The sequence below is a fragment of the Camellia sinensis genome, chromosome 5 (assembly GCF_055761805.1).
Source record: "Camellia sinensis isolate YWXY chromosome 5, ASM5576180v1, whole genome shotgun sequence".
Lineage (NCBI taxonomy): Eukaryota > Viridiplantae > Streptophyta > Magnoliopsida > Ericales > Theaceae > Camellia > Camellia sinensis.
The window spans coordinates 9,752,957-9,776,882 of record NC_138965.1 but is presented as its reverse complement, the minus strand read 5'-3'; the positions used below and the strand labels follow the sequence as shown (position 1 = coordinate 9,776,882).

Below are 23,926 nucleotides of genomic sequence, written 5' to 3'. Positions count from 1 at the left end.
CATGGAACTTGTGTTAACATTCGAATCTATAATCAAAGTGGACACGAATAGAAATGAACGATTACAGCATCCCCTCATTGATACATATTATAAACCCATGTCTCAGTGACGTTTCCTCAGTAATTTGATCTCTAAAGTAATATAAAAATTGTTTGGAAACATGTTAAAAATCTTGAATTAAATAAATTTATATAGAAAAATAATTTAATTAATTCAACACAAAGTTCTCCAAAACTGGAACAACTAAAAAATAAGCAGCTGCTGGAAACAAAATTTAAACTAACAATTTAAAAAGAGCCCAACCCTTTTGGAAAGGACTCTCCAAAAATTAGCGTATGCCACTATTTGCGGCGAGCACACGGTATTCTTTAGTAAAAGGCGAAAGAATAGTTCGCTTTGTGCTCACCACGTGACTACGTGAGTGTTACTGTGAAATCACCCATCCTTATGAATTATTTTCCTGGAACAGAGTTGGGTCTATGAATTGATGTGGGATCAAATTTCTCCAACTTTTCTTTATTTTTGTGTCTTTGATTGGACTAAGTGATACAGTATTAGATTGTCTTTCATTTTGACAAGAAAGTAAAGAAAAATGGAAAGAAAAAAAAAATATTTTGTTACATAATATGTGAATTTGGTTGTCACTAGAAAGCATGAATCCTACGATACCGCTTTCTTGAAAACATAATTTCTAACAAATGTTTGGTATGTATCTTGTATTAGATTATGCAAAGCTGAAGTTTTATTTTTTAATTTACTTTCTTTCAAACCATGAGCTTGTGAGAAAATTAATTATTTTTATAGTTACATCAACCTTTGTGAAAATATATAATTAATTTTACAATTTAAGTATAATTATACTGTGCTACTGTGAAATATAAATGTCATAGTGCTTTGGCCCTTACCATTGGTCATTATATCTTTCAATCAAATGTATAGAAAATATGATGATACCATCATTTATTAGATTAAAATATTTATTTTACTCTTCCTTATTTTTATACTTAAAATTAGGTAAATTCTTCAGATAAGAAGGATAATTATGTCATTTGATATCAATACATAAATTCAAAATATTTAGCACTAATATAGCAATTTCATAACACAACGTTACAAGGATATCAATGTAATTTTACCAAATAATAAATTTAGTTGTAATTTATTCATAATTAGAGAGAAGTTACAATTTATCTTTATTTTTATTTTCCTTCTCTTAAATTCTTCTCGAGAATCACTTTGTTGTATCATTTTTCCTATATCTTAACTAAATAGATATCAAAATCACATGTTAAGGTTATGTTTGATTGAACGACTCAACTAGATGAAAGTAGCATATGCTTAGAACTCTTTGGATTGTTTGAGATTGGCCTTGTTTGGGAAGTTGGTTATTTGACTTTTTAATTATTTTTGCTAGGGGTGTACACGGGTCGAGTCGGCTTGGTTTTACCACCAAACCATCACTCGAACCGATCTACTTCGGGTGGAGAAGAGTTCATCCGATTTCGACTCATATGATGCTCGAAACCGTGCATGTCGGTTGTTCGGTTTGGCGGATGGTTTTTGGTCGAGTGATTTTCTTCACCATTTTAGTTTAATGGCTTCTGTCTCCCTTACGAAATCACAGAACCAAGCACATACACAAAATCACAATAACATACTATACATATCTACTTTCCTCATATACTATATATGAAAGGAACAATGGATAAAATTTGAAAACAGAGAGGAGATATTTACCTTTCCGCTATGGTACAACGCTACCATCGTCATTACCATACAGCACCGCCGTTCATGTCTTCAACCAACACTCAGTGAACTCCTCTTTCTAATGATTGCCACATGTGCTCTTTCATTTACAACAATCAGTGCCCCGTTCATTACTTGAGCCCAGTTTCCGTGAATGCGATTAGATCTGAGAACTCTGTGTATGAGAGTGAAAGACTTTGAGATGAGAGGGATGATGAGAGTATAAAGGAAGTTAGAGAGATTGAGGAACTTTAGGGTTTCTGAGAGAGAGGGAGAAAGAGGAATAGAGAGTCGATGGTTTCTGAAAGAGTGAGGGAGAGAGAGTCGGTGGCATTTGGCTGATAGAGAGAGAAAGAGGGACAGATGGTGATACTGTTGTATCAACAAGGTAAAAGTCTCTTTGCCTTGGGAAGATCAGATAAGCTTATTGATGGAAATTCAAAAAGTGCTTTTTATGAGAGAGAGAAAGAGAAGTATTAATGATGGAATTGAGTAGTAGACTGATGTCTATGACTTTGCCTTGGGAAAGATGAAGTCTATTGGGAACATAATATAAGTCATGAAACACGGTGGTATATATTAATAATAATTATATCGGTCGGTTCGGATTAATCGAATATTTTATTTACAAAACCGTTACTCGACCGAAATTTTAAAAAAAAAATGATGTACTTCACTCGCAGTCGACCGTGATGTTCATCGAAACCGTCCGTGATTGACACGGGTCGCTCGGGTCAGGTCGGATACGTCAGGTAGTCAGTTATTTGAACACCTCTAATTTTAGCCTTGTGAGACTCCTAACTTTAGTAAATCCTATTAAGTCCCTAAATTTTGAGTTATTATAATAAAAACCCTTACTTCTCCATTTATTCGCAGAATTACACTCTAGAACCGAAACGCATCACGGACAAACCTATACAAACTCTAATCGACCCGGGAAGCTTAGAAATCATTTCTAACGCTATGATATTAATTATTTAACTCTCAAATTTTAAATTAATCCCTCTAAACCTTAACTTCTGGTTTTCATAGTTTTCGTTCGATTATTCACCTTAAATTCAAAGCAAGATAACGCAAACCGAATTATTTTTCCTAACACTAATTTATTAACTCTACACTTGAAATATATATTTTAATTGAGCCCAAGCCCTCACATTTTTATTAAATCACATTTTGACCCAAAACTAGTACCATTACACACGTATACATATATATACACTTGTGCCTTTCTTAAATAAATAATTTTATACACAAAATATCTTCATATATATATATATATAATCAACAAAAATCTCCCAAAATTCCTTTCACATGGCTAGCCACCTAGGAAAAGAAAAATTGTACACTTTTTCAAACAAAATCTATGAATTCATGCAGAAAGAATTCAAGTACCTCCAAATCATGGAACCATGCCCCCACCCTAAGTTCAATGCTAACAAAATCCTAACTAGATCATGATTAATTGCATAATTAAGACCTCTAATCCCTCACTATTCCATTGAATCCAAATTAAATCCAAACTATCTAATCTAATTCCAACTAATGGGCATTTAAGACCTTTTGTACCAAATTCAAAAACAACCCGTCCCATAGCATTTTACATGCAAGAATACACACATATACACTATATTCAACTGAGAGAGAAGAGAGGAAGGATGGTGAGCTTGGTAGAAGAGAGGAGAGAAAGAAAAAGTTTGTTAGCAATTCTAACAACCCTCAAGTAAGTCACAACACAACTCTCTCTTATTTTTTCCTTTCAAATACATGCTCTTAGAAGTTTTAAACATTCATTTCAGATGTGTTTTGATGGTGTTCTTGTGTTAAAAATGAAAGGAGTTAAGCTTTGATTCTACCTATCTTGTATTTCTCTTAATCGATATAAAGCTACATTTTTCCATATCAATCTCTCAAAATTTTCAAAGGCACACCTTCATCTCAAATTTCTAAGTTTAATACATATTTAGCATGTTTTCATTACAAGAGAAGTGAAAATTTTTTCCTAGTTGACCTCTTTTCTCACCAACTTTCTTATTTCAAGAATTGTGCCAGAGAAATCTGTTTTACAACCAACTTCCAAAAATTCTAGAAAAATGTAGAAAAATCTTCCGAACCTAAATGTTATGTAAAAATCATCCTTAAGGAGTTAGTTTTCAAGGTATAAAGGGTTAGAAATTAAACCCCAAATTAAGTATGGACCTAAGTGCTGAGGTTGCCCTTCTGAGGCGACTAGGAATGAAAAAGGAGCATGGGCTAAAGCCCACGGGAAATAGGCCAACAGTGGGTGGAAGCAGGTTCGACCTGCCTAGGGTCCAAATGGACTCCACGAAGGAAAATGCCTAAGTCAAGTTGTTAAGGCAACACTTACAGCAGTCAAGTTGCAGAGGCAACACTTGCAATGGCCAAGTTGCAGAGGCACTTTACCTCAGTGCCCCCATTCACAATATTATCGGTTTCACTGCCCTCTGAAGTTGCTGAGGGAAAGAGAAAGCTGAAAGAACTAAGTTGCGGAGGCAACACTTGTGACAACCAAGTTGCAAAGGCACTTTATCTCAGCGCCGCCATTTCAAATATCATCGGTACTCTCGTCATTCTAAGTATTGTTGGTACCACAACCATCTGGAGTTACTGAGGGAAGGAGAAAATTGAAGCAACTAAGTTGCAGAGGTAATACTTGCAACACCCAAGTTGCGGAGGTGTTTTGTCGGCGCCACCATCTCTATTATTGTCGGCTCTACCATTTGAACTTGCCGCGGGAAATGTCTGCCGCAGTAACTATAGCCGCCGCTACCAACTTGCGGAGGGAACATCCCACCAAGGTGATAGTAGCCTTTGGGGAAAGCTTTTTCTCTGCAAGTAGAGGCTAATGCTTGGTGCTGATAGCATGCTCCAAGGCATTACTAGCCTAGGGCTGATAACAAGCCCCAAGACTTACTAGCTGGAGCTGATAGCAGGCCCAGAGATACCAATTTACCGTGGCAACCCCGCGAAGATAGAAGCAGGGCAGCCCGAGCGCAAGGGACTCCCTTTCCATTTACCTAGGTCATGAACCTGTCTTAGTCACACAGGCAGGACTAAGGAAGCCCCTTGGGCTTGGTATTAAGGCACAACATGGCTGATAACAGTCTCGGCTGTGGCCTTCGCCCTAGAAAGCTAGGGAGTTTGTGGTTAGGTGGCTAAAGGTGGAGGCTTCGCGGAGGTGAGCACAAACATAGTCGATAGGAGACTAATGGAGTCTTGAGAATGCATGTACTAGCCAAGTAGAACTAAGAAGGCAAGTGCAGTGGCAATGTTTACCGTTGCCAGTGCACTTGCTAAGGTTCGAGCTGAGAAGGCAAGTGCAGCGACAAACACTCCCGCTACAATTGCACTTACTGAGGCTCAAAAGGGAGTTACAACGCCAAACACTCTCGTCGTAACTACACTTGCTGAGGCTCAAAAAAGGTAGTTGCGGAGGCAAACAGATAGTACATAGTACATGCAGAGGGACACGTGGCATCTTCAGCTTGGTGGCTCACGACAGAATATTTCATGTGATCCTCTAGGACACATGTCCTCTTTTTATTTGGCCACTTGGTGTCTTCTTGGTACCAAGGAAAAGCCTATAAATATGACCCATTTCCCAAGGTTTAAAAGGGAGGAATTTTGGAGGTTTTGGGGAGATGCTGCCCATTTGTGCACTGTCATACCTTTCTTCTTGAGCTGCCTACTTCATCCTCACCCAGCTGCTTACTCTTCAACTTCTCAGACAGTTGCTACTACTCATCCTCTAGCTATTGCACCATTGTTGGACCATTAGCATAGTTTTGCCTCTCTAATCACCTTCCTAACCTTGAAGCCCCCTACACAAGGAAAATTGGTTTCATTGAAAAAGGGTGAGCGGTTTGTAAAAAAATTCGATTTTCGTAACGATCGACGAATCTGGACAGCGTTGAAGTGTTTCTTAAATAACTAAAAATTTAGAAAAGCTATTCCATTTCCAAAAAATGTTATGAAAACTGGATAAAATTCTCTACAAACCATAGAAAGGTCGGGCCTCGGCAAAAATCTGAAATGGTCCTTTTAATTTCAATTTTTAAGTGATTTTGAATTTGTAAATTTTGTTTTGCCTTGGTGATATAGCATATGAGAGTTATAGATTTTATCAAAGTAATATCAGAGTTATTTTTGGAGATCCATGGAGAAATATTGAGACTAGAGTGTTGGCGACATAAGAGATTGATTTGAGGTAATTCGAGTGGTATACAATATGATTCCTTTAAATCTCTTTGCAAACAATGTTATTTTAATCACCTTCAATTTATACTCGTCTTGATGATTTTGATAATTTGATAAATTCTGTGGAATTATTCGTTATTGATTCGTTTGATCACTCTAGTCATTTGATGAAATCTGTGTAGTTATTATGTGTTGGAAATGTTGATTTGTCTGGCTAAATAACGTGGAAATACTCCGTACATAAATCGAGTAGACTTTGCCAATATGCTTTGTACCAATAGCCCGGATAAGATGTTGCGCTTGGATGAGGGGGGTGAGGCCAGTCACTGGTCCTATACTGAGTAGGACCAGGTATTTGGTCCTGAATAAATTATCATATGTCGAGTAGACTTATTTGTACAATTTGGTAAATTGCTTGGTACCTCGAATTGAATTGTTTGTGTAATTATTAGATCCCTGTGAATTTATTCTTTTTCCGAGCTTTGTTATTCCTGTTGTATTGTATACTTCCCGAATTAATTTATTTTTCAAGTGTGGAGCAAATTTAGTGGCGGTTGGAGTTGAAGAATTTAAAGGATTATTGAGTTAGAGATTTTTGGGATCACCACTATATATTATTCTTCGAGATTTGTATAAGATATATTTGGATACATTTGTGTAATTATTTTGGAGGTAAATTTGTATTTTTTTGAGGTTATTAATTAATTTGAGGTTTAAATTTGAGGTTGAGTTGATTTATTAACGACTCGGAAGTTGGGGCGTTACAAGCCTAACTAAAATAGTTATGTTTGGGAAATTGGTTGTTTTTTGTTTTTTTTTTTTTTTTTTTGGTAGTTGATTTGATGGTTGTGAGAGAAAGTGAAATGATTATGAGTTGTATGTGATATTTTGTCCTATTGACTATTTTTAACCTATTTTGTCTTTTCGTGAACTCTTTTAACCCAACCCTCTCTCCAAAATTTTATCATTCTTGTATTTTAACTAATTAGCGTAAATTTCTCCTTAATTCTCTATTTTTATATCTCAATGATGATTATTTTTGTACGCTTTCTCCTTAATTCAAATTAGTTGAACCCATTTGATGTCCGAAGAGATAAAGTTGAGGAGATCACATGTTTGTTGAGGAATCTGTATTTTTCTTTTGCAGGTATTACTTTTGTAGGCTTTACTTTTGGTTGTTTATCATTTTGCAGAAACTATTATGGTTACAGATTATTGAGATCTATACCTTCGCAATTATTTGAGAAATCTTCATCAAGGTAGATATTGTTTGCTTTTGGTTTGAGAACTGTGGGATAGTCTTCAATAATTCATCATCAGAATCAGAAACAATCTGTCAACTGGATCATTTTCATTTTTATGGTCTTTTTATCAATCTTGTAATTTAACTAATTTGTGTAAAATTTTCCTTCTCTATTTTTATATCTCAAAAGAACGATTATTTTTATTATTTGAGAAAATCTTCATTAAGGTAGAGTCTGTTTGCTCATCGCTTTTTGATTTGAGAATTGTGAGATAGTCTCCAATTCATCATTAAAATCAGAAACATGTGAATCAGTTTTGAATCATTTTCATTTTAATAGCGTCTTATCAATCTTCTAAATTATATCTCAAATTTTCCCTACTAGATTTTTATATCACATAAGAATGGAATATTTTTGCTCACTTCCAAACATGGCCCAATTATGAATTTTTTGATGTGCATGGCCCAATAGAAAATTCTATAATGTCAGGAAGCCCAACTTTCGGAAACTTTAGAACTGAGAATTGTAGGGCTTATAACCCTTGATTAGAGGGAGGCCCTTCCAGAAATTCTCGAAGGCCTAAGGCTGAACCAAAGGCCTAAGAGGGGGTTTGGAAATAGTTTTCAACCAGCAATTGACGCGCCTCGGTTATTACCTCACTAGCTACGTCATTGCCCCAAGCGCAAAGATAACCTTCTCATCCCTAGCTTCCTTTCTTTTATTGTTGCTTTTCTCACTCGCACACTCTCTCATAAACCAATGTGGGACTCTCACCTCGCTAGTCTCGTTTCAACAAACCATCAAAAGTACTTTGGTCTCGTTTATTTGCACAAGTAAAATGGAAGATGTTTATAGTGAACGAATTGATAATGAAATAATTAAATAAAATTATATTTGTTTTGATAATAATTGTTAGTGTAAAAATTATTAAATTATTTTTATATAAAATAATAAAATAAAAAAAATTTATTAAAAATTAAACATTAATATTTAAAAAAAATTCTCAATATATAAAAAATAAAAAAATTCTAATCCCTTAACTATTTTTCTAATACTACTTCTATCTCTTTCATCCCAATCTCCCTTCCACCCTCTATCTATATCCCCTCCTCCATCATAATTCATTCCCCAACTCTATAAATAAACACAACACTAAATAACCACATCTCCATCCTAAACCCCTCACATCTATTGCACCCCAAAACAAACGGGCCTTTGAGAAAATAGGATCAAAAGCGGTCTATATTTTCCTTAGTTTTGTTTGACTAGAAAGAAAAATTAGTAAAAAATAAAAGTAAAAGAAAATGAAGTGACATAAAAAAATAAAAAGAAAATATATTTTCTTTTAAGAATTTGATTAAGATGAAAATTTTGTAAGAAAAAGATAGAAAAATTTAAAAGTTTAGTTATGGATACTCACATATTCAATTTTTCTTATATTTTTTTTAAGAAATAAAAATTAGTTACAATGCTAATATGAGTTGTATAAAAAAATTAATTTTCTTATAATTCCCACCACTTTCAAGCTAAACAAATTCATAGAAGTTAAATTTTTTTCTCTTTCTTTCACCTTCTACCTATTTTTATTTTAGGCAAACTGAGCCTGAGATTTATCAGTTTCCAATAAAAAATTAAAAAGAAAGTAAAACAAAAACATTAACAAATGCATTGCAAATGATTGATTGATTGATTGATTGATTAATTAACCTTTAGAAAGTTGGTTGCTTATGATTTCCACCATTGAATTCATATTTTACAATTATAAATTCATTCATGCACCCGATCACCAACTAGAATATCATTGTTGAACCATATATATACTGTCTAATTACAGCCCAGAAGCCAGAAACATCAGCATGATATCCACTTCACCGATATTATGTTTGGAATTCATATTATTTTATTAAAAAAAGTTACCTATAGTGATTTTTTTTCAAAATTATAACAATTTTTTTTTACTTTTCAGGTCCATCTTATATAGATGAATCTAATAAGTAAAAATTTGAGAAATCCAAAAAAAAAAAAAAAAAAAAAAAAAATCACTAAAGATAACCGAAAAAAGGCAAAAAAGGCCAAACCCAAACACCCACTAAATGCAAAGATTGACTAGTGTTCCGGAAACACCAGGCGACTGTGTACACAACCAATCATGTAAGTATTCGATTCCTTACTATTAAATAGGCAAACTGTTACCTTGAAATTTCTGAAAGACTAAATAATTACTCCACCAAAAATATTAGAGGTTCTAAAAATTTTATCAAAAGTTTTACCAAATGTCTCATATGGGTGTGGGACCCACATGGGACTCACGGGTCCCACACCCATGTGAGATATTTGGTAAAACTTTTGATAGAATATTTGGGTCTCTAGTATTACTCTTACTCCACTAAGTGAGTCGTTGCCTGCCGAATTGTTCAATGAATGCTTTTCTTTTTGAAAAATATACTTATAAATCCCATCTTAAGGTTTGGTGATCTGTTTGATCTCAAGAAATTTTTTATTGACCAATTAATTTCATTAATTTTAGAAATATAGATTTAATATATTATTTGAAAATTAAATTTTTAGTTATACCCATATTTATATTATTATTATTTTTTATTTTTTATTTTTTTTTGGTGCTAGAAAGGTAAGATATACAACTTAATGAGAATCAATTTTGGGATGAATTTTTGTATGGAATTTTTTTTTTATTTGGAATGACTTGAAATGTAAGATTTTTCAAACATTTCAAAAGGAGTACAAAAATGACTTGAAATATGGGATTTTCCAAATATTTCAAAAGGAGTACAAAAAGTCTTTGTAAGTTTTGGGCAAATATATAATTTCAAATTATAACATTCCAACGTAACACTAAAAAAAATAAAAATAAAAATAAAAAAAATAATTTTAGTGTACTTTTTCCAAACATAACACTCAGACCTCGTTTGGCATTTGCTTGTTTTATCTTACAAGTCAAAAAGTTACTAAAAAAATCAAAAAGCCTATAACCTGTACCAAAAAATTAAAGATTCTCTTTTCTCTCTACTTTTTGCACATCTTTTCGAAAAAAAATCAAAAAATAATTCCAAACATACTAGTGTTTTTTTTACCTCATATTTTAGCCAAAAAACTAAAAAGTTACTAAAAAAGTCTATTCCCAAACGATGCCTCAATATAACACTAAACAAAAATCTTTAGTGTAACACTCCAATGTAACATATAAAAAAATTTCTTAGTGTACTTTTTCCAAACGTAATACTCCAATGTAACACTCTAAAAAAATGATATGAGATTCTTCAAACCATTCCGAAAGGAAAAATTCCTTAGTAAGTTTTGGATAAATGTATAATTTCAAACTGTGAGTATTACGCTTGAAAAAAATACACTAAGGAATTTTTTAGTGTTTTTATGCGTTACATCGGAGTGTTACGTTTGGCAAAAGTACACTAAGGAATTTTGTGTGTGTTACATTGGAGTGTTATGTTTGGAAAAAAAAATACACTAAGAAATTCTTTTGGAGTGTTATGTTGTTACGTTGGGAAAAGTACACTAAGTTTTTAATATGTTACATTGGAGTGTTACATTATTGAAGTAACCTTGGAGTGTGACGTTCTTATTCGTAATGTGGAATTTGTTCGAGAATGAGAAAAAATCCAGAATCTCTATAGTGTGAATTGACCAAATATGTAATTTCACATTTGGAGAAACCCACTTTTATCCATCAAAAAATAAATTTAAACATGTAAGTGACTACCATTTTGTGTTATTTTCACTTTAATGGAACCTTTGAGTTAAAAAAATAAATAAATAAATAAATGAAAATAGGACTAATCACAAGATCGCATTTGAGATTTATCACCAATTCTTTTTTGCCCTTTCTTTCTTTTGTTCTTATTATAACAAAATTGAGTTTCTTTTTAACTAATAATCTAACATTTTAGCTATAGCCAAATGAAATGATGCCACAAGTGAAAGGCCCTACAAAATTCACTATGAACTCTTTCATATAAGAGTAAGAAAAATAAATAAAAACTGATATACAAGTCGCAAAATATTTACACAATAAACCTTTAGGTTCCATTTGATTAAAAAGAAATAAATAATGAAAAGTGAAGTAAAATGAAAGGAAAGGAAAGGAAAATAAAATATATTTTGTTGTATGAATTTGACTAAGATGAAAATTTTATAAGGAAATAAGAATTCTAATTATAACTACCTACTTTTATAACATATTTTAATTTTCTGATGTTTTTATATGTTTTTTGCAAGAAACTATAAGCCTATTAACCATGCTATTATGAGTTGTATAAGAAAATTAACTTTCTTATAACTTCTACCATTTTCATGCTAAACAAACTCAAAAAAATATTAATTTTTTTCATTTCTTTTACTTTCTACTATTTTCATTCTAACCAAACTGGGCCTTAGCGCCCGAATTCCATTGCCTCTAATTTGCCAACTCACATGTGGAAGCTCCACCTCATCAACCAAAGCCAAGTCATCAAATCTGTAATGCCTTGGTAAATCACAACATAAAATACGAGAATAACAAGATCATGAAATTCCAAAAAGGGTTATCTTTCTCATTGAACTAAGGGTTGAGTGATTATGTAGACACCCCATTTTTGACCGCCCTTAAGACTTGGGCGCTACTAATTGCTTACTTGATGGTGAAAGTTGTGCAGTGTAAAGGTTCGATTTCTTCAGCAAGAAGAGCGTGAAATCCCAACCTTACACCCCCTTTTGGACCAAAACCATTTTGACCAAAAAGATTTTAGAACTTAAAACCCTCTCTTTCAAAATATTTTTAAAAAAGTTCCTACGATGTTCTGACGCTCGCATTTCGTTAAATGTTGCACTTTTCGATAAACCGAGCAAGGACAAAGTGGAAATGAATAGAAGAGAGGTGAGATCTTTGAAAATCTTTCAAAACACCTTGTTTATGGGTTTGTAGTTGAAGAAAATGGGAGAGGAGAGAAGAAACCAAGTTTGGGAGAAGTTTGGCATGAATCCGGGTAGGATTGAAACTGAGCAGTCTTCACTAAGAGGCATAACTTTTTTCACACTTGGAATTTTGAAGTGAGGATGGCACCATTGGAAAGAAGACTTCCAAGGCTTCAATTTAGGCTCAAGAATGACCTGCAAAGGAGTCCAGATGAAGGAGGTATGTCCATTTGAAGTTGGGCCCAAAAAGCATATTTTTCTAGCCAACCAGAGGTGGAGGTTGTTAACCATGAATGGGATTTTCTGGCCATGTGCTGGCCATGAATGGCCATTGCCGACCCCCTTCCATCCAAGAGTGGCCCTTGTCGGCCATGGATGATGAAGTGCCGGCCATTGATGTAAAAAGTCAATTTTTGGCAGATCTTTGTGTTCCAGCTATTCCAGCTGTCAATTTTGGGATATTTCGACTTGTAGCCTCATTCTTCTATATATAAAGAGCCTTCTCTATTGTTTTCAAGGTTAGAAACATTTGAGGAAGAAAATTTTGGGAGCTTCTCTCTCTCTTAAACCTTTGTGTATAAGTGCATACAAGTGTAGATACACTTCTCCTTTGCCTATACATCCTTGACCAAGTAGTTCATCTTTGAGCTGAGGTTCTAGAAGGCCTTCTTGGAGCTCCTTAAGGTGGTTTTGACTTGGTTTTGTTGCCTAAAATTGTGTTGTGCTTCAAGAGGTACATAACTTTCTCCCTTTAAGCTTGTTTTTCACACTTACTTTGCCATTTTTTTGTGTTGTTTTTGGGGTTGTTTTGAACTGAAAAAATATCTGTTTTTATGGTTTAAAAATGGTGGTTTGAGGTTCCTTTTGAGTTTGGAGGTGATTCACCCTTCTTGTCTCTTTGCTTGTTAAGCATTTGTGCCATCTTTTCATCACTTTCAAACTAACTTTTTGGGCCTTTTTACCACTGAAACTCAGAGGTTTTTCAATGACAAAAACTATGTTTTCAGGTCCAAAATAGAAGGGATTGGCCTCCCCTCCCTGTGTCTTATTTGCATTAGTAGATAGCATAACATGTGAGCATGTTTTTTTACCATTTTATGACTTGATCTCAGCATGTTTTTGCTACTTTTTTGACCTGCTTTAGCTCTGTTTTGAGCTAGTTTGGCCACTTGAGGCTTACTTTGTATACTTGTAGTGCAATGGTGCTTAATAGTCTAGTTTGTGTTATGTGTTAGCCTTTCGTTCTAGCCTTTTTTTAGCTTTATTCAAGCATGTTTTAGACTCTATTTTGACATGCTTCAACTCTGTTTTGGGTTGGTTGGTGCACTTGTTGCTTGCTTCTTGCACTTGTAGTGTAATTATGCTTACTAGCCTAGCATGCCTAATGAGTTAGCCTATCATTCTAGCTTGTGTTAGCTTGACTCTAACACATTTTTGCTAATGTTTTGACATGCTTTAACTCTGTTTTGAGTGGTCTTGGTCATATGAACCATGTATTGTATAGCTATAGTGCAAATGTCTTCACTAGCTTAGTGTCTTAAGGCCTCCTACATGTCTTGCATGGGATGGTTGGATGTTGTAACATTGTTTTACATGTCATTTCAGTGCGTATACCTCTGTCACACTGTCACTCATATCACTCTTTCATTGCTTTTGAGAGTTGTGCTTTGAGGCTTGTTTGTTCGCCAACATGCGAGCATGTTTTCCTTGCCATTTGTGCTTCCATATCAGCATATTTTAGTCACTATTTTGGCATGTTTTAGCTCTATCCAGTGCTGGTTTGGTCATTTAAGCTTGATATTGCATGCTTCTAGTGTAGTGCTCTTCACTAGTTTAATGCTTTTAGCTTCTAACATGTTGTGCATGTGTTGCTTGCATGTTGTAGTATTATTTCTCATGCCATTTCAACCCTGAAAGTCTGCAACCTCCCTCTATTCTTCACTTTTTAATTTGCTTTGAAAGTGATCTTGAGCCCCTTGTTGGCTTGAGTGTGAACTTGAGGCTCTTATGCCTAATGGTTTTAACCTTCTCTTGAGGGTTCCTCCTAACCAACAACATGAAACATCTTTCATGCTCAAGGCACTTGTGGCTTAGACCATCTTTCCAATTAGAGGACTTTCACATTGGACTTAATCGGTTAAAGGATTAATCGGTAATGTAAAATGTGTAAACAAGAATTGAGCAAAGTAAAACTTGTGCAAGATAAGCATTGTTGTGTTGCATTGCATTGTGTTCAATCGGATGTTATATTGAACACAAGGTAGATTGGTCTATTTCATACTCAAAGTGATGAAATGAGCCAATCTCTTTTGGTCTCCATCACCCTTGATCATGCATGATAGGGTGGTGGTACTTTGAGTCTTGTTTTGTGCATTTATTGAAAGTGTACAACTTGGATCTTTGGCTATCATGCATTGAAAATGCTTGATTGATGATTTTGGATCCAAGAGTAACACTCCTTTGATGTTTTGAGATGATAATGAGAGGCACAGTACAAACATGTCATTGGAAAACCCTCATTTTTTCTCTGTTTGTGCTCTGTTGCAGTTTGGTGATTCAGCACACCAGTGGCTGGCAGTGCTTCATTGGTGGCCAGTAGTGCATCATCCTTGGCCGACATGGCTCACTTTTGGCTGGCAAGTGGCTAGCAGCAAGCCCTCGTAGCCGGCAGGCCACTGGTGCATTCCTCGACATGGAATTGGTAAGCTGGAGCAAAAAGTTCTTGGGATAACCCTGCAAACAGAGCCTCTCAAGAGCAAACCGGAGGGCTTTTTGGGGCGAAAAACCGAATGCATGTATCCTCCACTTCCCAAGGAAGAGCTGAAGCAGTGTAGTTTTAACATTTGTTTTGCATGTTTAGTTAGTATTCATTAGTTTTGTAATTTAATTAATTAGTGTGCTAATTAGTTAAGTGTTGTAATAGTTAGCAAGTAGTTTACTAGTTATTCAATTTGGTTTGTAATAATTAGTCTAATTAGCTTAATTAGATTAGTTAGCTTAGCTTAGAATAGCTTAGCTGTTATTCATTCGGACCCTCTTTCGTGAGGGCGTAATGTTATAATAAGTGTGCGTGTGTGTGCATGTCTTCTAACCTCACGTCTTTCTCCCTTTTATTTAGCCACTTTCAATGGTTAGATTAGGATAATTTTTTATTAGCATACCTTATGTTCGCATGTTTGCATCATTTATTTGTCTTGCATGCACCGAGCTCGGTGCATCATTCAAACTGTATTGTATTTCAATACTTATTTGAATACATGTATCAAATTGTTGCATTCATATGCCATCTTAGATAGCCGAGCCTATTTAGTTGCATTATTGCATGCGTTGCATTAAGCACTTAACATAGTTAGGATCATGCATATTTCTAACTAGCTTTTTTTGTTTTGGCTCGGAGTACATTGTAAGTTTTATGCTTTAGCATACTTGCATGAGTGTGAGTATTGCCATGATAGCATGTTTGCCATGAGGCTATTTGCTTAAATGATAAACTGCATGAATGTCTGTGGATGAAGGCTTTATTGCTTGAATCAGAACAATTTGCCTAAATGTGAGTTTTAAGCCCACTTTGCGAAGTGGCAAATTATCACGTTTTAAAGTCCACTTGAGGGTGGCATTTTCAAACCATTTTCGAAAACAAACATGAGTTGAATTTGTTTCAATTCTTGCGATTTTAGTCTATACTTGTGTGTGCGTCACATAGTAATGTTAGTTAATAATCAGAACAAGAACACATGTGTTTATAAAATAACATATCATGTTTAGTAGAGGCCGATTCTTTGATCAGGCGAGCGGGGGTGCTCATTTCAGGACCTTCCCCTCTCGTACCCAAGTTCCCGAGCCGAGACAACTTTGGTGATGACAGACACGTGGCCTTTGGCACGAGTCAGGGTTTTCTAAATTTTTCAAAAATAAAATATTTAGGTGGCAACTCTGTAATCTGGCAAAGTAGTCCAGTTTGGCATTATTTGATTTAAAAATATGATTTTCCAAAATGATTTGCCAGATTGGACTCTTTGGTGTTTATCAGTCTCACATTGCACTTTGTGAGATTAGATTCAGAACCGTGACAGGAGTCCAAACTGTAGGACCAATTCGCGCCTTCTCCGAAAGGAGGGCGCACAAAGAAAGTCGAGTCCAATGATTACAACTCAATTAATACATCCCTATAATGTCCAAAATACAAGACTCAGTTCAATAAACTAGATGACTTAACAAGACATAAGCCCGTGGGCGTACAACATTACAAAATACATATGAAGGTTTAGTTACATACTCCCAAAACAAAATACAAAACAACCAAAAGCTCTTGACTCCAATTATCCATCAATTTCCATGCATCAAAAGAAAATTTCATTATATTAAGTAATATCTATCCAAGTAGAAACTTAAGGTTTTATCAATTTTGGGGGTTTTCTCTCTTTTATTACCAATCGATGTTTTAACAACATTTACATTCATATTTAGAGAAGGAATTGAGGAATTTCAAACAAGTTATAAAACAAGAGGTTAGACATAGGTAATAATGGTTTAATCTAATAAAATCCCCAAATTAGTTCACACAACACACACATTGCCATGGAATCCCTTCAACAATGAAGAAATACGAAGATAAAAATATCCCCACCTCAACTATCAAGCCAAATGTCCAAGCTTCTTCATGGATATATCGCAAACCCACAATCCAATCGGTTGATAGTGGCACTCTTAAAGTGTTCTTCGCCCCTAGCAAATGGTTTCGGGTGGATTTCAAGTGTATGAGAGGTATTTGATGGTAGAAATTTAGGGTTTCAAAGAGAGAAGGAGAGGAGATGGAGAATAAAAAAAGAAAATGTGTGAGAATGATCTAGAATTGCTGTGTTTAAAAAGCTGATATTGCGTGCCCCGCTCAAGCGTGACTTCCTACGCTCGAACATCCAGACACAGTTAAGAAGTCCAGCTCGAGCGGCACTTTCCACGCTCGAGCGAACATGCCTGTAGTGTAACAAAATACTAAGAGCAACAATTCTACGCTCGAGCGGCGGTTTCCTCACCTCTCGAGTGGACCTGGAAATAAAATGTCACAATCTCTCCTCCTTAGGAAATTTCACCCTCAAAATTGTTTTCTGCCTCCCACTTGCTATAATTAATGGCAACATCAACAAAATAAATATAAACACATATTTTCTAGTCTTCTATAATATCCAAGAAATTTGCTTACTCTCAATACAACCACAAGAAAAATAATGCTAATATATTTGTAATTCCACCACAATATCCAATCTAAGCATGATGCTAATTCAAACTCACGGTAAAGAACAAGGGAAATATAATAACTTGTAGCCTACGTTTAGTTTCATTAAGTACTCAAAAAAAGTAAGGGAATTAGCACATCACAAATTTAAGAATAATTCAGGATATTTTTCGCGGACTTCGGTTTCTCGTTCCCATGTCACTTCCTCCGCACCATGATGATACCACAACACCTTAACTAGTGGAATTGTCTTACCTCTCAACACTTGTTCTTGTGTATCAAGGATTTGGATTGGCTTCTCCTCATAGGATACATCATCATCTACTTCAATTTCTGTCCAATCTAACACATTTGAGAGGTTGGGTTCATATTTACGGAGCATAGACACATGAAATACATTATGGATTCCTGAAAGTTGGAGAGGCAATGCAAGACAGTACGCCACTTCCCCAGCCTGTTCAATGACGTCAAAGGGACCAACAAACCTTGGTGATAATTTTCCACTTCGGCCAAACCTCATCAAGCCTTTTCTAGGGGAGATCTTCAGAAACACATAATCGCCGATCTTGAAGGATATGGGTCGTCTTCTTCTGTCTGCATAACTCTTTTGCCGGCTTTGAGCAGTGACTAACCTTTTCCAAATGAGGGCTATTTTCTCGGTTGTTTCACAAACTAGATCTAAGCCTAACAAACGTGAGTCTCCCACTTCAATCCATCATACCGGTGATCTACACGGATGCCCATACAATGCCTCGAAAGGTGCCATTTCAATACTTGCTTGAAAGCTATTATTATACGCGAATTCAACTAGGGTTAAATGTTTCTCCCATGACCCTTTAAAATCTAATGCACAAGCCCTCAACATATCTTCTAGAATCTGGATAACACGTTCAGATTGCCCATCGGTTTGCGGGTGGTACACCGTACTAAAGTTTAATTGACTTCCTAGGGCACTTTGAAGACTCTGTCACAACTTGGCTGTAAAGCGGAGGTCTCTATCAGACACTATACTAACCGGTACACCATGGAGATGGACAATCTCACGAGCATAGAGTTTAGCTAAAAATTCTACGAAGTCCCCCATACTCATGGCAAGGAAATGCGTTGGCTTAGTAAGTCTGTCAACAATCACCCACACTGTATCGTTACTTATCTGAGTCCTAGGGAGGCCAGAAACAAAGTCCATGTTGACATATTCCCACTTCCATTCAGTAACTGGAAGGGGTTACAATAGTCTAGCCGGTCTTTGGTGTTCCGCCTTAACTTGTTGACATGTTAAACACTTGGAGACAAAAGAGGCTACATTTTTCTTCATACCCCACCACCAGAATTGGCAGCTTAGGTCGTGATACATTTTGGTACCCCCCGGGTGCACAGTGAGACGGGAATGATGAAAGTCTTTCAAAACTTCATTTCTCATGGATTCAAGTACAAACAACCGGTCGAGGTAACAAACACTAAAGTCTGTATGAACATTTAAACCCCTATCTTCTTTTCCGAGATGAACATTTATGGCCTCCACTTCTGAATCCCCCAGTTGAGCTTCAATTACTCTTGCAACAAGAGTCGGCTATAGGATAGTGGCAAAGAAGGTAGCTTGTTCCGGAGACTCACCGAACTGTAGAGCAAACTCATTGACATTCCCCATCATCTTCCACTCATTTATCGCTAGGTTGGCCACTTTACCCACCGACTTTCTACTCAAGGCGTCCGCCACTACATTAGTTTTATCGGGGTGGTAGTGTATTTCAAAATTATAGTCCTCCAGGAACTTCATCCATCTTCGCTAACGTAAGTTTAAGTCTTTTTGGGAGAATAATTATTTGAGGTTTTTGTGGTCGGAGAAGACTTCAAATTTCTCACCGTAAAGGTAGTGTCTTCACAACTTCAAAGCGAACACAACTGCGACAAGTTTTACGTCATGAGTCTGGTAATTCTTTTCATGAGTCTTCAGTTGGCGTGAGCCATATGCTACCACCATTCCCTCTTGCATTAAAACACATCCTAATCCCTCTCTAGAAGCATCACAATACACCGTGTAACCTAACCCCCATTCCGAAATGATAAGAATTGGAGCAGTGGTCAGTCTAAGCTTTAATTCTCGAAAGGAATTCTCACATGCTTCATTCCAAACAAACTTCATTCCCTTAAGGGTCAACCTTGTTAAGGGCGATGCTAAAGAAGAGAAATTCTTTACAAATCGGATGTAGTAACCGGCTAAACCCAAAAGCTATAAATTTTTGAGGCATTCGTAGGCTGCTCCCACCCTAACATAGCTTTTATTTTTGAAGAGTCCACCATAACTCCATCTCCCGAAACTACGTGACCCAAAAACTTCACTTTTGTAAGCCAAAATTCACACTTATCATACTTTATATATAACCTATGCTCCCTAAGAAGTTGCAAAACCGTACAAAGATGCCTTTTATGTTCTTCTTTGGAAGGCAAATAAATAAGAATATCATCTACAAAGACAACCACAAATTCATCAAGGAACTCCCGGAAGATCCTATTCATTAAATCCATGAACGTGGCTAGGGCGTTGGTCAACCCAAAAGGCATAACCAAGAACTCATAATGACCATATCGGGTACGAAAGGCGGTTTTGGGAATGTCTTCTTCTGTAACTCGAATTTGATGGTAACCCGACCTTAAGTCTATCTTGGAGAAACAATGAAAACCCTTAAGTTGGTCAAAGAGATCATTAATTCTAGGCAAGGGGTATTTATTCTTAACCGTGGCTTGATTCAATTTACGATAATCTATACACAATCTCAAGGACCCATCCTTTTTCTTTCCAAACAAAGCCGAGGCTCCCCATGGTGACATGCTAGGGCGTATGAAGCCCTTACTAAATAACTCCTGCAACTGTTCCTTCAGAACCACTAATTCAGCTGGAGCAAACCGATACGACGACAAGGAAATAGGTGTCGTTCTCGAAAGCAAATCTATAGCAAACTTTACCTCTTTATGAGGTGGCAACTCTATAGGGTCTTCAGGAAAAACGTCGAGATATTCATACACTACTCTTGGGAATTCGCCCCGAACTACATCATTTCCGTCCTCCCAAAGGGTTGATAAAACGAAATTAAACTGACCTTGGCCATGTGGATAATAGGAGGAGGGTAAGGATTTATCACACCTATCCCCTAGAAATGTGAAACATCATCGTTTGTTGTACACATTGTAACCCTTTCCCGATGACAATCTATTGTTGCACGGTATGTAAACAACCAATCCATTCTAAGAATAACATCAAAACCTGACATTTCCAACAATACAAGATTAAACGGGAGCTATCGACCTACTACCTCAATTGTACACCCCTGACATTCATGGGTTAGTATGACCCTTCCCCCTACTGGTGATTCTACTGTAAGTGAAGTATGCAGTTCTCTACTCTCTAACCCCAACAATGATGCAAATGACATGGCAATGAATGAATGCGATGCTCTAGTGTCAATCAACACCTTAGCCCAAGTATTGACAACAAGAATTGTACCTCTCACTACTGATGGCCCCGTAGCTGGCTCGGAAGTGGTGACAGCATACACTCTACTTTGCAACCTCTGCCCCCCTATGTCACCGCTCGAGACATAAGCTTGTTGTGTGGATTGAGTAGATGTTGTTCCTTGAACTGTTCTAGATGCTTGTCTTGATTGAACCGATTGATATGATTGCCTCTGCCCCTAACCCATCTGTAAACCTCCAGACTGCCTAGATCCCTCCACCTCTGAAACCCTACTTTCTACGGACAGAACTTCTTCAAATGTCCAGGTTGTCCACATTGATAACAAGATTGTGGTTGGCTCCTATTTTGAGATTGACTCTGTGGACGCATAGGCTGAGACCGTGCTCCACCCTTCTGTCCACACTCCACTGCCTTGTGACCCGTTTGGCCACACCTATAAAATGCATGGGTAACTTGGGGCATGTTTCTCGATCTCCCACCTGAAACATAACTTGAAGATTTAGGTTGTTGTGGAGATGATTGCCAAGATGATGATGAACCCCTGGACCTCTTGGAAGAACCCGTGTCACTCCTAGTATCACACTGTCTTGCTCTCTTTGACCTTTGCCTTGCCTCTTCGGCCTCCACAGTGATCTCCACATGAGGTGCCGCTTCAACTAAACGGTCAAAGTCACGAATCATATTGCCAACCACCTTCATCAAGATCTTCGACCTCAATCTCTTCTCAAATTCAAGGCACTTCCGTTCTTCTATAGCCACTCACTTGGGTGCAAAATGAGATAAGCTAGTAAACTTAGCCTCATACTCCGCCACTAGTGTATCTAGTTGTAATAGTTGTTCAAACTGTTTCCTCAATCGTTCTCTAGCAGTGGGAGGAAGGAATTTGTCGTGGAAAGCTTGTACAAATGCTTCCCAAGTATATTCAACACTATGCTTGACGGATTTCCACCACTGCCCTGCCTCTCCCTTCATTTGGTAGGCCGCTAACGCCATTCGCAACTCATGTTCTCATGTTCTCGGATGTCTAAGATCTCAAAAGACTTGACTATTTGCTCCAACCACTTGTCAGCTTTCATCGGGGTGGGCTCGCCACTATACTCAGCAAGATTAGAACGAAAGAACTTCTTTTTCAAAAAGAAAGCTCTTATTTCCCCCTCAATGGTCCTAGCTGGCTGTTCGGCTCTCAATATTTCCATGGACTCCCTATAGAACCCCTGCCATTTCCCTGGCCAAAACCCCCATAGCTTCTTGGGCCGGTGGAGCAGGTATGTTGTTTTGACCCACTCCTTCCTCTTGCGGAGGAGTCTCAGGTTGGGCTGGGATGTTCCTGCCACCTTGATGGGGTTTACCCCGAGCTCTAGCGTGCCCAGATATCTATAAAAAATAAAAACAGGGTTAAATAACAATTTTCTGCACTTAAGTGCTCCATGCTCAACCCTCACACTCATTTCCATTGCAAACCTCATACTCTTACACATCAAATAATCCAAATAGATACTCAACATTCACATAGAAACACACATGAGTAGTCCTCCCTTGATGTTAGTGAATTCCATGGCAATCAAGGACCTCCAAGTGGAAAGAAGAGTAATCAAGTGCCTTTCTAATAAGATTTCGATGAATGCAACGGAGATAGCCAAATCCTAGGAGTCTAACCTCACATCCATATAATCACATAAAGATACATAATACACAATATATCCTAAACATCCCGTATTGACCTAAGGACCCTATTGCGACAAACGCCATTTCCCACGAGCCCAAAGTATTCTAGCCTATTGCTTTGATACCAATTTGTAATGCCCTGGTAAATCACAACATAAAATACGAGAATAACATGATCATGAAATTCCAAAAAGGGTCATCTTTAACTAAGGGTTGAGTGATTACAACTCAATTAATACATCTCCATAATGTCCAAAATACAAGACTCAGTTCAATAAACTAGATGACTTAACAAGATATGCCCCGTAGGCGTACAACATTACAAAATACATATGAAGGTTCAGTTACATAATCCCAAAACAAAATACAAAACAACCAAAAGCTCTTGACTCCAATTATTCATCAATTTCCGTGCATCAAAAGAAAATTTAATTATATTAAGTAATATCTATCCAAGTGGAAACTTAGGGTTTTATCAATTTTAGGGGTTTTCTCTCTTTTATTACCAATTGATGTTTTAACAACATTTACATTCATATTTAGAGAAGGAATTGAGGAATTTCAAACAAGTTATAAAACAAGAGGTTAGATATAGGTAATAATGGTTTAATCTAATAAAATCCCCAAATTAGTTCACACACCACACACATTGCCATGGAATCCCTTCAACAATGAAGAAATACGAAGATAAAAATATCCCTATCTCAACTATCAAGCCAAATGTCCAAGCTCCTTCATGGATATATCGCAAACCCACAATCCAATCGGTTGATAGTGGCACTCTTCAAGTGTTCTTCGCCCCTAGCAAATGGTTTCGGGTGGATTTCAAGTGTATGAGAGGTATTTGATGGTAGAAATTTAGGGTTTCAAAGAGAGAGGGAGAAGAGATGGAGAATAGAAAAAGAAAATATGTGAGAATGATCTAGAATCGCTATGTTTAAAAAGCTGATATCGCGTTCGCCGCTCGAGCGTGACTTCCCATGCTTGAGCATCCAGACACAGTCAAGATGTCCCGCTCGAGCGACAACTTCCATGTGCTAACCCTGCCCTATACTAAGTTAATTAATCATGCTTATGTTTGTAATTACGTGCTTAATTTGAATTTGGGTGTTAATTGCATGATTATATGTGGTTTTGGCTTTGTATCTGTTCACCGTAGGAAAATCTGTTTGATTTTATACTTTGGAATTTAAAATGAAGGCCTTATCGGCCACAGAAACTGAAATTGCCTACGCCATTGTGATTGGCGTAATTTTTAGAGCCTATGGTGAAATTTAATTAGAAATTGATTTGGATCAAAATAATTAGATTCAAAACGATTAAATTAAGCACCATTTCTTAACCTTAATCAATTTGATTAAGGCAAGCATATATAAAGGCCCCATTACACTTATATTCATTTGGCTTGAACTCAAAATCTGAAAT

The 23,926-nt window shown here is 36.5% G+C and overlaps 2 non-coding genes across 2 annotated transcripts; both read right to left on the bottom strand.

The window, feature by feature from the left end:
- Nucleotides 1-299: 299 nt before the first annotated feature.
- LOC114281064 (U5 spliceosomal RNA) lies at nt 300-415 on the bottom strand. Its single transcript, XR_003635783.1, has one exon. It is a non-coding gene; the product is annotated as a U5 spliceosomal RNA (small nuclear RNA).
- A 7,326-nt stretch (nt 416-7,741) lies between these two features.
- LOC114281062 (U4 spliceosomal RNA) lies at nt 7,742-7,895 on the bottom strand. The gene has a single exon (XR_003635781.1). It is a non-coding gene; the product is annotated as a U4 spliceosomal RNA (small nuclear RNA).
- Nucleotides 7,896-23,926: the final 16,031 nt, after the last annotated feature.